General features: G+C 43.3%; 1 pseudogene; it reads left to right on the top strand.

Moving 5' to 3' along the window:
• The window catches only part of LOC120053260, a 271,421-nt pseudogene that overhangs the window by 220,522 nt on the left and 35,825 nt on the right, over nt 1–15,074 (top strand).

Genomic DNA, 15,074 nt, shown 5'->3' with positions numbered 1-15,074 from the left:
TGCTAACAAATAGCACAATGCTTGTTATATTATTGTTGTAGTACACAAGCAGAGTGATTGGACATGGTTAAAGATCACCACAGTAACATGTTATACTATGAAGACAACGCAAAATAACTGAGATACAGTAAACTGCTTCAACACTACTTCAACACAACACTATCTCTGTTCTCTCCCACCTTGCTTTTCAATACAATGAACTGTGGCTGTTTTAGGAAAAAATATGTAACCCCCTTTTCTCCACAATTTTGTGGTATCCAATTGGTAGTTACAGTCTTGTCCCATTGCTGCAACTCCCGTTCGGACTCGGGAGAGGCAAAGCTCGAGAGCCATGCGTCCCCCGAAACACGACCCCGCCAAACCGCACTGCTTCTTGACACACTGCTCGCTTAACCCGGAAGCCAGCCGCACCAATGTGCCGGAGGAAACACCATACAGCTGGCGAACAAAGTCAGTGTGCATGTACCCGGCCGTCACAAGGAGTCTCTAGAGCACGATGGGACAAGGACATCCCAGCCGGCCTAACCCTCCCCTAACTCGGACAACGCTGGGCCAATTGAGTGCCGCCTCATGGGTCTCCCGGCTGTGATACAGCCCGGGATCGAACCCGGATCTGTACTGATGCCTCTAGCATTGTGATGCAGTGCCTTAGACCGCTGCGCCACTCGGGAGGACCAAATTGTGGCTGTTTAACCGTTAAATGTTGCACAATACTTTCCAACGTATATTTTCATTATTTTGAAAATTGGAAGACATAAATGTGATCCGTGAGCAGTTTCCAGAGCAGTGAGGGTTTTGGCTAGACAGGGTCAGGTTACTGCTGCTGATTTAGTGCCTCTTTTTTCACCTCTTAAAGCATATAGATTCTCCCTATGCAGAGGTTGGGTTTCTGTGTGTGTAAATGTATTGGAGATGCTCTGGTTGGCTAGGACCCTGCTACATTTCTAGCATATTGCGGGAGTGATTTTAGTCTTCTCCCTTTTCCCCCTTTTCAGTTCTGGTTATTTGTGTACTGTCTAGGGGACAGTTGTTGTATACTCCATTAACCCTCTCCTCTCCACTCACCAGTGTGTGGTGGTCAGTTCGGTCTAACAGGAACATAACAACCCTAAGAAAACGCAGCCATTTATCTGTAAAACTATGTATTTCAGAATCAGAATTGACATTGACAAGAGTAGAAAAACAGAAAGAGACATTGATTGGTCAACGCCTAAAATGTAAAGGTATTATCTATAATTTACATGATTATACAACACATCTGTTGGGTTACTGTACATGTCTGGAGTGAATGAGTGGGTGTGTCTGTGAGAATGTATACGAGTGTTTAAATCAGAGAGCGTGTGTGTGCGTGCGTGCGTGTGTGCGTGCGTGTGTTTGTGAGGTTTGTGTGAGGTTTGTGTGTGCATGTCTTTGACCAAGCCCATTCCCCTGCTCTCTCTCTCTTCCTGTGATAGATATGGACGGACGGACGGACGGACGGACGGACGGACGGACGGACGGACGGACGGACGGACGGACGGACAGACAGACAGACAGACAGACAGACAGACAGACAGACAGACAGACAGACAGACAGACAGACAGACAGACAGACAGACAGACAGACAGACAGACAGACAGACACTGGTGGTGGGTGGTTCAGCTTGTTAATGTCTAATCTCATCAGGTTTATCTATTACAGGGGTCACCAGGTCAAGTAGTGAGAGGGCAGCGCTAAACACCAAGAAGATAACCCCTGTGTACACACACGCACTCTCTCCTCAATTCTTCTTCCCTCCCTTTCTCTCTGCTGTGTGTACAGTTTCCCTCAGAGCACACAGAGTCCACAGCTGTGCAGTGTAGTATTTTCAGATCAGGTGTAAATCATTCCAATGTATTGCTTGACCACCCTTTACCTAAAACAGTGTGAAAACGAGGACCCTGGAAGCAGAGTGAACTGAGCAGGCAAATATATTCCATCTTCCAATGAGTTTGTGTGTAGGTTCTAAAGCAAATACCTTAACTGAGAGTTAGCTAAATGATGTGCCACCCTGCTTTTGAAGTGTGCATGTCTGGGTCTGGGTCTGCGTATCTGTTAGACACTGAGTGACATTTGTAAGCCTTTGATATGCCAGTCCTGTGAGGTGTGTAGAGTTATCAGTGTGCTGGCAGGGAGGGAGACAGCAGAGAGATGCAGTTGTTTCATCTGCTGTTTCTAACTGCCTCGATCTGCTACTACCAACACTGAGTAGGAAGTTTGTTTAGTGTGTCTGTATTTCTCAATGAGAGTGTGTAAGTGTGCATACACTTTATTCTGTGAATAGGTGTGTGTGAGAGTGTGTCTTTCTAGATTTTAATGAGTGTCAGTGTGTGTGCGCGCCGGAGCAGTTTGGGCATATTTCAGTATGTGTGTCTATTCCTGTGTTAAGCTCTGCCAGCTTGGACTGCGGATGCTAAAATGAGTCTCAATGAGGCTGGGCCTTTGAAGTGGGTGTATATTAGTGTGTGTGTGTGTGTGTGTGTGTGTGTGTGTGTGTGTGTGTGTGTGTGTGTGTGTGTGTGTGTGTGTGTGTGTGTGTGTGTGTGTGTGTGTGTGTGTGTGTGTGCGTGCGTGTGTGTGTACAGACTTTTGCTGCTGTGCCAGTGCACTGCACTAAACTGTGCTCTGCAGTCTCTCATCAGTGCTCTCCACCAGTCTCATTTGTAGATAAATAGCAGTGAGCCAGGGATAACTATTTAATGTGTGTCTATAGAAGTCAGCTCCGGAACAGTCTCTTCTCTTCTCACAACGTCACAGCAGCTTTTAGCCAGCAGCAGGGCTATATGAAAGATCCCTCTGAGTGCCTGACTTCTGGCTGTAATTCTCTCTGACGTCTGTTTCAAATGCTGTGGAATCTCTCTTCCTGTCGCTCTCTCTCTCCTTCTCGTTCCCCCTCTCCGCTCCTAATTACCGACTGTGACGGTAATTAGGGAGGCATGTCTCAGTACAGTATGACTACAGACTACGGAATACTGGATTTGAGGTGTTAAACTGAGAAATACAGAAGTAATTTCCCACTTAATTAGAGAGTATAGGGTAGGGAGGGTTGTCTGCTCTTTTTAAGAGAGAGAAGAGAGACGGGTAAGGGGCAGTGGGGCTTACGAGCGTGTGCATGCATGCATAGTGTGTGTGTGTGTGTGTGTGTGTGTGTGTGTGTGTGTGTGTGTGTGTGTGTGTGTGTGTGTGTGTGTGTGTGTGTGTGTGTGTGTGTGTGTGTGTGTGTGTGTGTGTGTGTGTGTGTGTGTGTGTGTGTGTGTGTTTACAAGAGCACTATTCTCAACATATTAAGGGGTGTATATCTCTCTTTACCCTGGCAAACCTCTGGAATAAAAGCCAAATGTCTGACTTCCCTCATGAATCCCGAGATGATGTGAACATAAACAGATGTGTAATCATCACATCTATACTGTATGTTCTCTTATAGAGTCTATTTATAGAACCCTCTGGCTCTCCACTCCAATGAGAAGAGCTGCTCCCTCCTCCCCAGTCTAGAACACCGTGGGCCACATCTTCTGTCCAGAAAACAGCCCTTGCGGTGCGCAAACCTCCACAAAATAACATCAAAATATTGCAGCTATAGAGATTGCAAGTCCAACATATTTTGGTGTGTTTTGCTTTGAATCTTTTTTTTTGCGGAGATCTGTGCTGTTTTGTGGACAGTTAGCATTGTATTTACCACATATACATCAGCATGCACTCTGGATAGTTAGCAGTCCTGTTCACACACAATATATAAATAAATATATGTATATAAATATATATACAGGGCCATGGTCCCCATGGTAACACTGTCCCATCATTATGGGCTGTGGCAGAGAGGGGTGTCTCTGGAGTTTATCCTCTCGATATCTCTATCTGTCTCTCTCCATTTGTATGGAGTTCCTCCTCTGTCTTGTACAGATGCTCTGGGGTCATGCAGGAAAGATGGGGGGGGGGGTTTATTCTGGTGGAGGTCTTGGCAGCATCTTTAGGGTGGCAGGATCTCCTTTGTCTCTTGGCGGACGGGAGGGTCTCTGTGTATCTCTCTGATGGTCCTCTCAGGGTCCTCCATGTTGACTGTGTGTGTATCTCTCTCTCACTCTTTCTCTCTGTCTGTGTGTTCACAGCAACAGGGGGCAGCCACCACAGTGTACTGTGCAGTAGCTCCGGAGCTGGAGGGTTTTGGAGGCATGTACTTCAACAACTGTTTCCGCTGCCTACCCTCCCCCCAGGCCGAAGACCAGGCCACTGCAGCCAGCCTGTGGGAGCTAAGCGATCGCCTGGTCTCAGAGAGGCCTTCGGGCCTACAGGCCGTCTGATGGACATTCCCACTGATTATCAACAGCCTCATCAGGACTAGATAGGCGAGGAGGACTAGCCAATCAGGAATGGAGGGGGAGGGAGTGGAGATGAAAACCAATCAAGTTTGTACATTGAGTGGACTGTAGAAAGCTGCCAAACCTTTGAACTGGACCCGTCACTTCACTAAGGAGTAAAATACATGTACAAATACATCTTATCTAATAGCTACAGGTTGAACTGTGGTAGTTTAACACTAAAGGGAGAGGAGAAGAGAGACGGTCCGCGTGGCAACACATCCCCTCTGACCGTCTTTATGGCAGGGCAGGGAGAGTTCACCAGTTCCAGCCAAAGTGGGCCTGTGTTTTTCACTCCAGTGTGTTGCCACCTGCATCACACACTGTGTATCTTCCCTCTGTGTCTCCAGTCTCCTCCTGTATATATCTATTCTATGTCTGTCTACAGAGATATAGGGAGTGGTGAGTATCATTGTGCTAGTTTAGGGGGATTGAAGGGGGGTAGGAGAAATAAGGAGGTATAATGTAATGCCTATATACAGAGAGGTATGGTTTCGTGGCTATATACAGACGCAGTAGTTTTGTTTCATACGATGCCCTACTATATATTATTTACATTCACATCATGGGCTAAATGGGACTCGCTGTCATCGCTTCTCCCCTCTACAGTATCTGTCTACAGTTAAAGACCTCCAACCTACATATTATTACATAGAATACTCTACAAAATGCTATTTACAATGAGGAGATACTGTATCTTTGTCATGTTGAGTCAGAATTGCATCCGTAGCTACTGGTGATGCCAGAGGAAGAGGGAATCCAGGAGTTTTAGTAGTTGAATCAAACATGAAGTCTTTTTCTTGGGTGTTTAGTTTTGTTGTCATTTGTTTCTGTCAATAATCTCGTCATGAAAGACAGAGTGTTGTGTGACTGGGTCTGTCTGGACTTCTGTACAGGGACTGTTGGTTGGTTTATGGGTGGTTTGGAGACGTTGTGTGGACGTTGTGCTTTGTCGCAGTCCGGTGCAATGGAGCGACGTTGGTAAGACATCACCAATCCTCTGTCATGGTTTCTGTAAAGGAAGAGAGAGGACTCATTAAAGACTGTTGTTGTAGTATGTGTCTGTGGTCATTTCAATACTTGCACGCAGTTGACAGGATCCTATTGAAAGGAATCAAGACGAGTGTACATATCAGGGAGAAGGGGACTAATCAGAATTGGCCTAGAAAGGCTACTTCTTGTGGTCAGTGAGCAGCACAGCGCCCTTTGACCTGGAACTACTCTCCACTCAACCCTCTCTACCAGGAACATTGGGAAGGGCCAAAGAGTGATTGACACATTGACCAAGCAATCACACGGCTGACCTGCATCATTCTCACGACTGGTTAGTCAGCTGAGGCCTGAAAGAGTCCCTCTCACTGTTAAACACTGCTTTGTTCCCTGCATGATGTTCAACAGCAGTTCAGCACTGTAGGGGAGAGTGGGGTAAGTTTAGCCACCTTTGTTTCTAGGCAACCATACACAAAATGTATCATTAACCAAATATTTAGGAAGAGATGCTCATTTTTAATGGAGTCTGTGAAGGAAGAAACCACATGGAAAAAGTGGTAAGCAAGTTCACTCCAAAAAAACTATTTTCACTAAATCAAAGGAATTTGTGTTAGAGGTTTCATGGTGCTTGTATTTAAACCAAAGTAGATCATTTAAGATTGTTCTATACATCAGTTGGGGTCTCTATAAGCTTCTATATGATGTCCTAAACCTAGCATGCAGTACATCCTCGTAGCTGTGTGAGCTAATAGTAAAAATGTTTGCCTTGGGGGTAAGTTGAGCCAATGGCAAGTTGAGCAAATGTGTAACGATCGTCGTATCGAGGAGAAGGAGAAGACCAAGGTGCAGCGTGGTAAGTACTCATAATTACTTTTAATGAATACTAACAAAACAACAAAAATGATAAACGAACAGTTCTGCCAGGTGAACATACACTAAACAGAAAACAACCACCCACAACACACAATGGAAAATAGGCTACCTAAGTATAGCTCCCAATCAGAGACAACGATAGACAGCTGCCTCTGATTGGGAACCACACCAGGCCAAACACAGAAATAGACAACCTAGACATACAACATAGAATGCCCACCCACATCACACCCTTACCAAACAAAACATAGAAACATACAAAGCAATCTATGGTCAGGGCGTGACAAAATGTATGTGTTTTCTTCCCAGGTATAATGCAAGTCATTATCACTGGGATATGAGGTAACAACAGGGCCTATGTTTAAAGTGTACAAAAAAGTACAAAGTGTTTTTTAAGTGTTAAGCCTGTGTTAAAAGTTGATTAAAATACAAAAAACGATTTGTGATTTTGTTGAACTGTGTTTGGCAAATAAAGAGACATGGTTTTAAAAAGCTAGTGGTGATATTTAATTCAGTACAATTAAGTGGCTCAACTTACCCTGTCCTGCGGCCCATACCCGCGGTAAATTGTGCCAATAGACCACTTTTTTTGGACAAGCTACGTTTACATGAATTCTGATTATTTCCAGGGATACACAACATCCTGAAATATATGTAGATATTGTTGTATATTTCCTTTGAAGGAGTGATGCTGAATGTAAAAACTCAACTTACCCCACTCTCTTCTCAACTTACCCCACTCTCCCCTACTATATACAAATCAAATGTATTTATAAGTCTCTTTTTACATCAGCAGATTTCACAAAGTGAGTATACACAAACCCAGCCTAAAACCCCAAACAGCAAGCAATTCATATGTAGAAGCACAATGAACTGGTCTGTTCTAATCTGTACACCACAGCGGTCTTGTTACTGCTCTTGCACATACATACGCACACGCATACACAAACACCCATACATACGCACACGCATACACAAACACCCATACATACGCACACACATACACAAACACCCATACATACGCACACGCATACACACACACCCATACATACGCACACACATACACAAACACCCATACATACGCACACGCATACACAAACACCCATACATACGCACACGCATACACAAACACCCATACATACGCACACGCAAACACAAACACCCATACATACGCACACGCATACACAAACACCCATACATACGCACACGCATACACAAACACCCATACATACGCACACGCATACACAAACACCCATACATACGCACACACATACACAAACACCCATACATACGCACACGCATACACAAACACCCATACATACGCACACGCATACACAAACACCCATACATACGCACACGCATACACAAACACCCATACATACGCACACGCATACACAAACACCCATACATACGCACACACATACACAAACACCCATACATACGCACACGCATACACAAACACCCATACATACGCACACACATACACAAACACCCATACATACGCACACGCATACACAAACACCCATACATACGCACACGCATACACAAACACCCATACATACGCACACACATACACAAACACCCATACATACGCACACGCATACACAAACACCCATACATACGCACACGCACACGCATACACAAACACCCATACATACACACACGCATACACAAACACCCATACATACGCACACACATACACAAACACCCATACATACGCACACGCATACACAAACACCCATACATACGCACACGCATACACAAACACCCATACATACGCACACGCATACACAAACACCCATACATACGCACACACATACACAAACACCCATACATACGCACACGCACACGCATACACAAACACCCATACATACGCACACACATACACAAACACCCATACATACGCACACGCAAACACAAACACCCATACATACGCACACGCATACACAAACACCCATACATACGCACACACATACACAAACACCCATACATACGCACACGCATACACAAACACCCATACATACGCACACGCACACGCATACACAAACACCCATACATACGCACACGCATACACAAACACCCATACATACGCACACGCATACACAAACACCCATACATACGCACACGCATACACAAACACCCATACATACGCACACGCATACACAAACACCCATACATACGCACACACATACACAAACACCCATACATACGCACACGCATACACAAACACCCATACATACGCACACGCATACACAAACACCCATACATACGCACACGCAAACACAAACACCCATACATACGCATACGCATACACAAACACCCATACATACGCACACGCATACACAAACACCCATACATACGCACACGCATACACAAACACCCATACATACGCATACGCACACGCATACACAAACACCCATACATACGCACACGCATACACAAACACCCATACATACGCACACGCATACACAAACACCCATACATACGCACACGCAAACACAAACACCCATACATACGCACACACATACACAAACACCCAAGGAATTGAGGACAGGGAGATTTAGAGCAATTTATAAAGGAATCTCTCACTAGGATAGAGAAGAAACAACACACCTTCCATCCCCTAAGCTCTACAATTCTTTCTAGAAATGTTTCTTTTTTTTCTTTTTAGGGTGTGTGGGGGCATGTAAGGACCGGCTGCAACAAACACCACACACACTATCCTCAGGGAGAGAGGGATACAGGAGGACGAGGTACACCCAGTTATAGACCCAGCACCCCCTTCTGTGGCCCCTAGGGGCAGTAGTGCTACAGCTGAGCCCCTTGCACCCATCTTCCTCTGCTCTCGAACTGGTAAGTAGCAGCAAGCTGAGACTCTCTCTTACACCCCTCTCCCCCCTCTACACACACCATGCACACACACACATACCGTACTGATCATTTGATTTGATTGATGCATGTCACTGAGCTCCTTCAGAGAAGAAGTGAGTGAGACATCAACAGCATATAAGCCCCTCACTATAACCAGTCAATGACACAGAGAGAGAGAGAGAGTGAGATGCTGGGCAGACAACAAACAAAGAGGAAACAGCATTAAGATGTCCTCTGGGAGTGCATCGCTGCCGTGGATCTATGATTGTGTTTGTTTGCATGTGTGGGTGTGGGTGCGTGTGTTCTGACTGTAGAGGGAGGTTCCTGCCTGGCTTTCATACAAAGTCTTATTGATCAGGCCCTATCGGAATCATCTGATAGTTAATCAATACATTACACTTCCTCCCAATGCTTAGAGAACAGAGGAAAGGAGAAGAGAGGAAAGGAGAGGAGAGAAGAGAGGAAAGCATTCGTCTCTGAGGAGGAAGACCTTGATCCTTTGACTCACCCGAGGCCCCTCAGTCTCTCTTTCTCTCTCCTCTCTCTCTACCTCTCTACCTCTCCCTCCCACCATCCCTCTATTTATCTCTCATTGTGGTTGAATGCATTTTTTTTTATGTGTGATTAATAATTCAAACATGCTTGTGGGAATTCATCAATGTGTTTAAAAATATGATTTGTGTTCCTTTACATCCTTTGCATTCATACACTGATCATGCTCTGAGATGTAGAATCATGAATCATCCTTTGCATTCATACACTGATCATGCTCTGAAATGTAGAAGCATGAATCATCCTTTGCATTCATACACTGATCATGCTCTGAGATGTAGAATCATGAATCATCCTTTGCATTCATACACTGATCATGCTCTGAGATGTAGAATCATGAATCATCCTTTGCATTCATACACTGATCATGCTCTGAAATGTAGAATCATGAATCATCCTTTGCATTCATACACTGATCATGCTCTGAGATGTAGAATCATGAATCATCCTTTGCATTCATACACTGATCATGCTCTGAAATGTAGAATCATGAATCATCCTTTGCATTCATACACTGATCATGCTCTGAAATGTAGAATCATGAATCATCCTTTGCATTCATACACTGATCATGCTCTGAGATGTAGAATCATGAATCATCCTTTGCATTCATACACTGATCATGCTCTGAAATGTAGAATCATGAATCATCCTTTGCATTCATACACTGATCATGCTCTGAAATGTAGAATCATGAAAATGAAAATACATTTTATAAATGAGGCCAAGATACTTCCCATCATGCTTCTGAAGAGTAGATGCAGATCAGAAGAGAATCCAATACATACTGAATATAAATACAATTTATATAATTAAAAATAGGAAACTAAAAGATAGCATACAAACATTTAGACATTAACAGTTTGTTAAATGAATGTTTATCTATATTGCAATGTAATGTGTACTGGCTGACTGCTATTTTCCCTTTTTGTTTTTTTATTTCCCATAAGATTCATTTCCCCACTCATATTTATGGGTGGATTGATTTGAATATGTCTGTGTTGCTTATATTGGTAGTATTGACGTCTGGAACGCCATGCTGCCATTTGGAACGGATATATTTAATGATCACAATCAATGTTAAAGCCCTCTATGGACAAGACTAACTCGATACATATCTACTGAGAGGGAGAAAATATACTGTACACACTCTCTCTCTCTCTCGCTCTCTCTTATTAAAATGACTGATATTTATTAAGTGCTATTGTAGAGTAATTCAATTGTTGTCAATCAAGCAAGCCTCTGTATTTACACAAGTTTCAGAATATCCCGTCATCCCTGAAAATATTAGTTTTTGTGAAAGTGCTTATTGGACAAAACCTAATTTAATTTAACTCATGTAATGTTTAAAATAAAATATGCAATTTACAGCCATGAACCATAATTATGTTAAAATATCAACATGACAATATTGAATTGTGTAGTTGATTAAACAGCATTATCAATGGTATAATGATGGTATGTTGGTCTTTATTTATCCTGCTGTCTGCACCTTTACATTCTGCTGATGTGTACAGAAAGCTGCCTCAGTAACTATAGTGTGTGTGTGGGGGTATGAGATAGAGATCTGGGCCGAGGCTGTGCGTGTGTCTGCATGCGCATGTGGCTGCATTTGTGTGTGTGTGTGTGTGTGTGTGTATGGGGCGTTGGCGTTTACTGCAGTGGGACTGTCCCCTGTATCTCTGCCGGATGCTTTTCTCTGACATGTAAATACCTGAGGTGGAACAGCACATCACCAGCTAGACGTTAACCAGGCTCACACCACATAGTCACACACATACTATGTCAATACAATGTCTCCTCAATGAAATGATCCAGTACAGCGTTACCATGTTCTAGTTTTCAGAATCTAGCATGATCCAAGAGAAAGAGGAGAGAGCGAGCAAGAAAGAGCGTGTGTGTGTGTGTGTGTGTGTGTGTGTGTGTGTGTGTGTGTGTGTGTGTGTGTGTGTGTGTGTGTGTGTGTGTGTGTGTGTGTGTGTGTGTGTGTGTGTGTGTGTGTGTGTGTGTGTGTGTGTGTGTGTGAGTGAATATGCGCATGCGTGAGGTTGAGGTTGGTGAGAATATTCTAGAGGAGCCCATATGTTTAGTCCCAGGGTGTTCTGGCACTCCTTGTACAGGCTGCGTTTAACACTGCTATGTGGTTGTGTGATTGGGGCTGGGTAATATTCTACAGAAATGAACATGTGACATTCAATACATGAAGAGTTTATTTCCAAAACGCTTTATCCACCAACTTTTCACATTTGTGTTCTTCCACCAGAAATGATTGTTTATGGGTACCTTCATGTGTGTGTAATATATTACTGTTCTCAGATTATTTTCCCTAGATTTTAGTTGTGTATGACATTTTTTTTTTTTTGCAAAACACTATATATCCATTGTTTAGCTGGAATGGAATGTTCGTGTCTCGTATATTTGACTGATGTGGTTGTGTCACCTAGCTATCTAAAGATAAAGGTATCTGGAATTTAAGGGAACATTCCTTTACTTAAGCTTTGAGAGCACCATGGTTATTTCCCCCTAGATATATTGCTGTGTGCTATCCAAAACTCTATATCTGAGGCTGAACATGGCACCTGGGAGGACATAGCTCCTGTAGAAACCCCCTGTGTGTCCTCACTAGACAGCATGACCTTGTAAACCATCAGTTATTCTATTCACCCCTTTGTATGAGAGGAATAGAGGGGAGAGGGAGAGAGAAATAAAGAGAGCGAGGGAGAAAGAGAGTAGAGGAAGGTGGATAGAGAAAGAACTGCTGCTTGTCACGGCTTTCAAACATGGAGAAAAATGAGCACTTGGGCTGAAGTACAATTATTAGGCCCTGTCTACAGATTCATCACACTGAAGAGAATGAGGGAGGAAGAGAGCAGGGGAAGGAGAGGCTAAGAAAGAGAAGGTATAGGGAAAATGTACGACTTTGGAAGAATGTAGAGGAAGACAAACAAAGAATGAGGAAAAGTGGGAATAAGAGGCTGAGAAAGATGTCAGCAAGGCAGAAACACATGAGGGAGAGAAAGGAGAACAAGTAAGTGAAAGTGGAATGGGGAAAGAATGTGTGTGAGAACAGGAGAGAAAGAGAGAGTTCAGGGGAAGAGGGAGAGCGGAAAAAGAAAAGTGAGGGAGAAAGGAGGGCGCGGGAGCAAGTGTGTTAGAGAGAGAGGTAGCGGGAGGTAAAATGAAATAAGAGGATTTGTAGGGGCTGTGGTCGGTGGCAGTAATAAAGCCTGCTAATCTGGAGGAGTACGCTTGGCTGCTCACACACCCTCTCTCCTACGCTCCACTTTACCAGCGGGCCAAGCCAAGGTCACACACACACAGTGTATGAGACAAGCACAGGTCAAATGGGGGAACTAACACACTTCCGGGGTGTGTGTGTGTGTGTGTGTGTGTGTGTGTGTGTGTGTGTGTGTGTGTGTGTGTGTGTGTGTGTGTGTGTGTGTGTGTGTGTGTGTGTGTGTGCGCACACATAGAAGTGATTTATATCAAAAGAAATCAAGGGGTTAGTGTTAATGATTTTTTTCCTCTACTACTGTACCTTGTTCCCACAAACTATTCTCTACTACCGTACCTTGTTCACAAACTATCCTCTACTACTGTACCTTGTTCACATAAACTATCCTCTACCACTGTACCTTGTTCACATAAACTATCCTCTACCACTGTACCTTGTTCACATAAACTATCCTCTACCACTGTACCTTGTTCACATAAACTATCCTCTACCACTGTACCTTGTTCACATAAACTATCCTCTACCACTGTACCTTGTTCACAAACTATCCTCTACTACTGTACCTTGTTCACATAAACTATCCTCTACCACTGTACCTTTTTCACATTAACCGTTCTCTACTACTGTACCTTATTCACATTAACCGTTCTCTACTACTGTACCTTGTTCACATTAACCGTTCTCTACTACTGTACTTTGTTCACAAACTATCCTCTACCACTGTACCTTATTCACATTAACCGTTCTCTACTACTGTACCTTGTTCACATAAACTGTTCTCTACTACTGTACCTGGTTCACATAAACTATCCTCTACCACTGTACCTTGTTCACATAAACTGTTCTCTACTACTGTACCTTGTTCACAAACTATCCTCTACCACTGTACCTGGTTCACATAAACTATCCTCTACCATTGTACCTGGTTCAAATAAACTATCCTCTACCACTGTACCTTGTTCACATAAACTGTTCGCTACATCTGTCCCTTTTACACATAAACTGTTCTCTACTACTGTACCTTGTTCACAAACTATCCTCTACCACTGTACCTTGTTCACATAAACTGTTCTCTACATCTGTCCCTTTTACACATAAACTGTTTCCTGCTACTGTACCTTGTTCACATAAAGTATCCTCTATCACTGTACCTTGTTCACATAAACTATCCTCTGACACTGTACCTTGTTCACATAAACTGTTCTCTACATCTGTCCCTTTTACACATAAACTGTTTCCTGCTACTGTACCCTGTTCACATAAAGTATCCTCTACCACTCTACTTTGTTCACATAAATGGTTCTCTACTCCTGTACCTTGTTCACATAAACTGTTCTCTGCCACTGTACCTTGTTCACATAAAATGTTCTCTGCCACTGTACCTTGTTCACATAAACTGTTCTCTACTACTGTACCTTGTTCACATAAACTATCCTCTACCACTGTACCTTGTTCACATACATGGTTCTCTACTCCTGTACCTTGTTCACATAAACTGTTCTCTGCCACTGTACCTTGTTCACATAAACTGTCCTTGACTACGGTACCTTGTTCACAAACTATCCTTGACTACTGTACCTTGTTCAAATAAAATATCCTTGACTACTGTACCTTGTTCACATAAACTGTTCTCTACTCCTGTACCTTGTTCACATAAACTGTTCTCTACTCCTGTACCTTGTTCACATAAACTGTCCTCTACCACTGTATCTTGTTCACATAAACTGTTCTCTGCTACTGTACCTTGTTCACATAAACTGTTCTCTACTCCTGCACCTTGTTCACATAAACTATCCTCTACCACTGTACCTTGTTCACATAAACTGTTCTCTACTCCTGTACCTTGTTCACATAAACTGTTCTCTACTACTGTACCTTGTTCACAAACTATCCTCTACCACTGTACCTTGTTCACATAAACTACCCTCTACCACTGTACCTTGTTCACATACATGGCTCTCTACTCCTGTACCTTGTTCACATAAAATGTTCTCTACTACTGTACCTTGTTCACATAAACTATCCTTGACTACTGTACCTTGTTCACATAAACTTTTCTTGACTACTGTACCTTGTTCACATAAACTATCCTCTACCACTGTACCTTGTTCACATAAACTGTCCTTGACTACTGTACCTTGTTCACATAAACTATCCTTGACTACTGTACCTTGTTCAA

The sequence above is a fragment of the Salvelinus namaycush genome, chromosome 9 (assembly GCF_016432855.1).
Source record: "Salvelinus namaycush isolate Seneca chromosome 9, SaNama_1.0, whole genome shotgun sequence".
Lineage (NCBI taxonomy): Eukaryota > Metazoa > Chordata > Actinopteri > Salmoniformes > Salmonidae > Salvelinus > Salvelinus namaycush.
The sequence above is the reverse complement of the archived record's forward strand: the minus strand, read 5'-3'. Positions and strand labels throughout refer to the sequence as shown.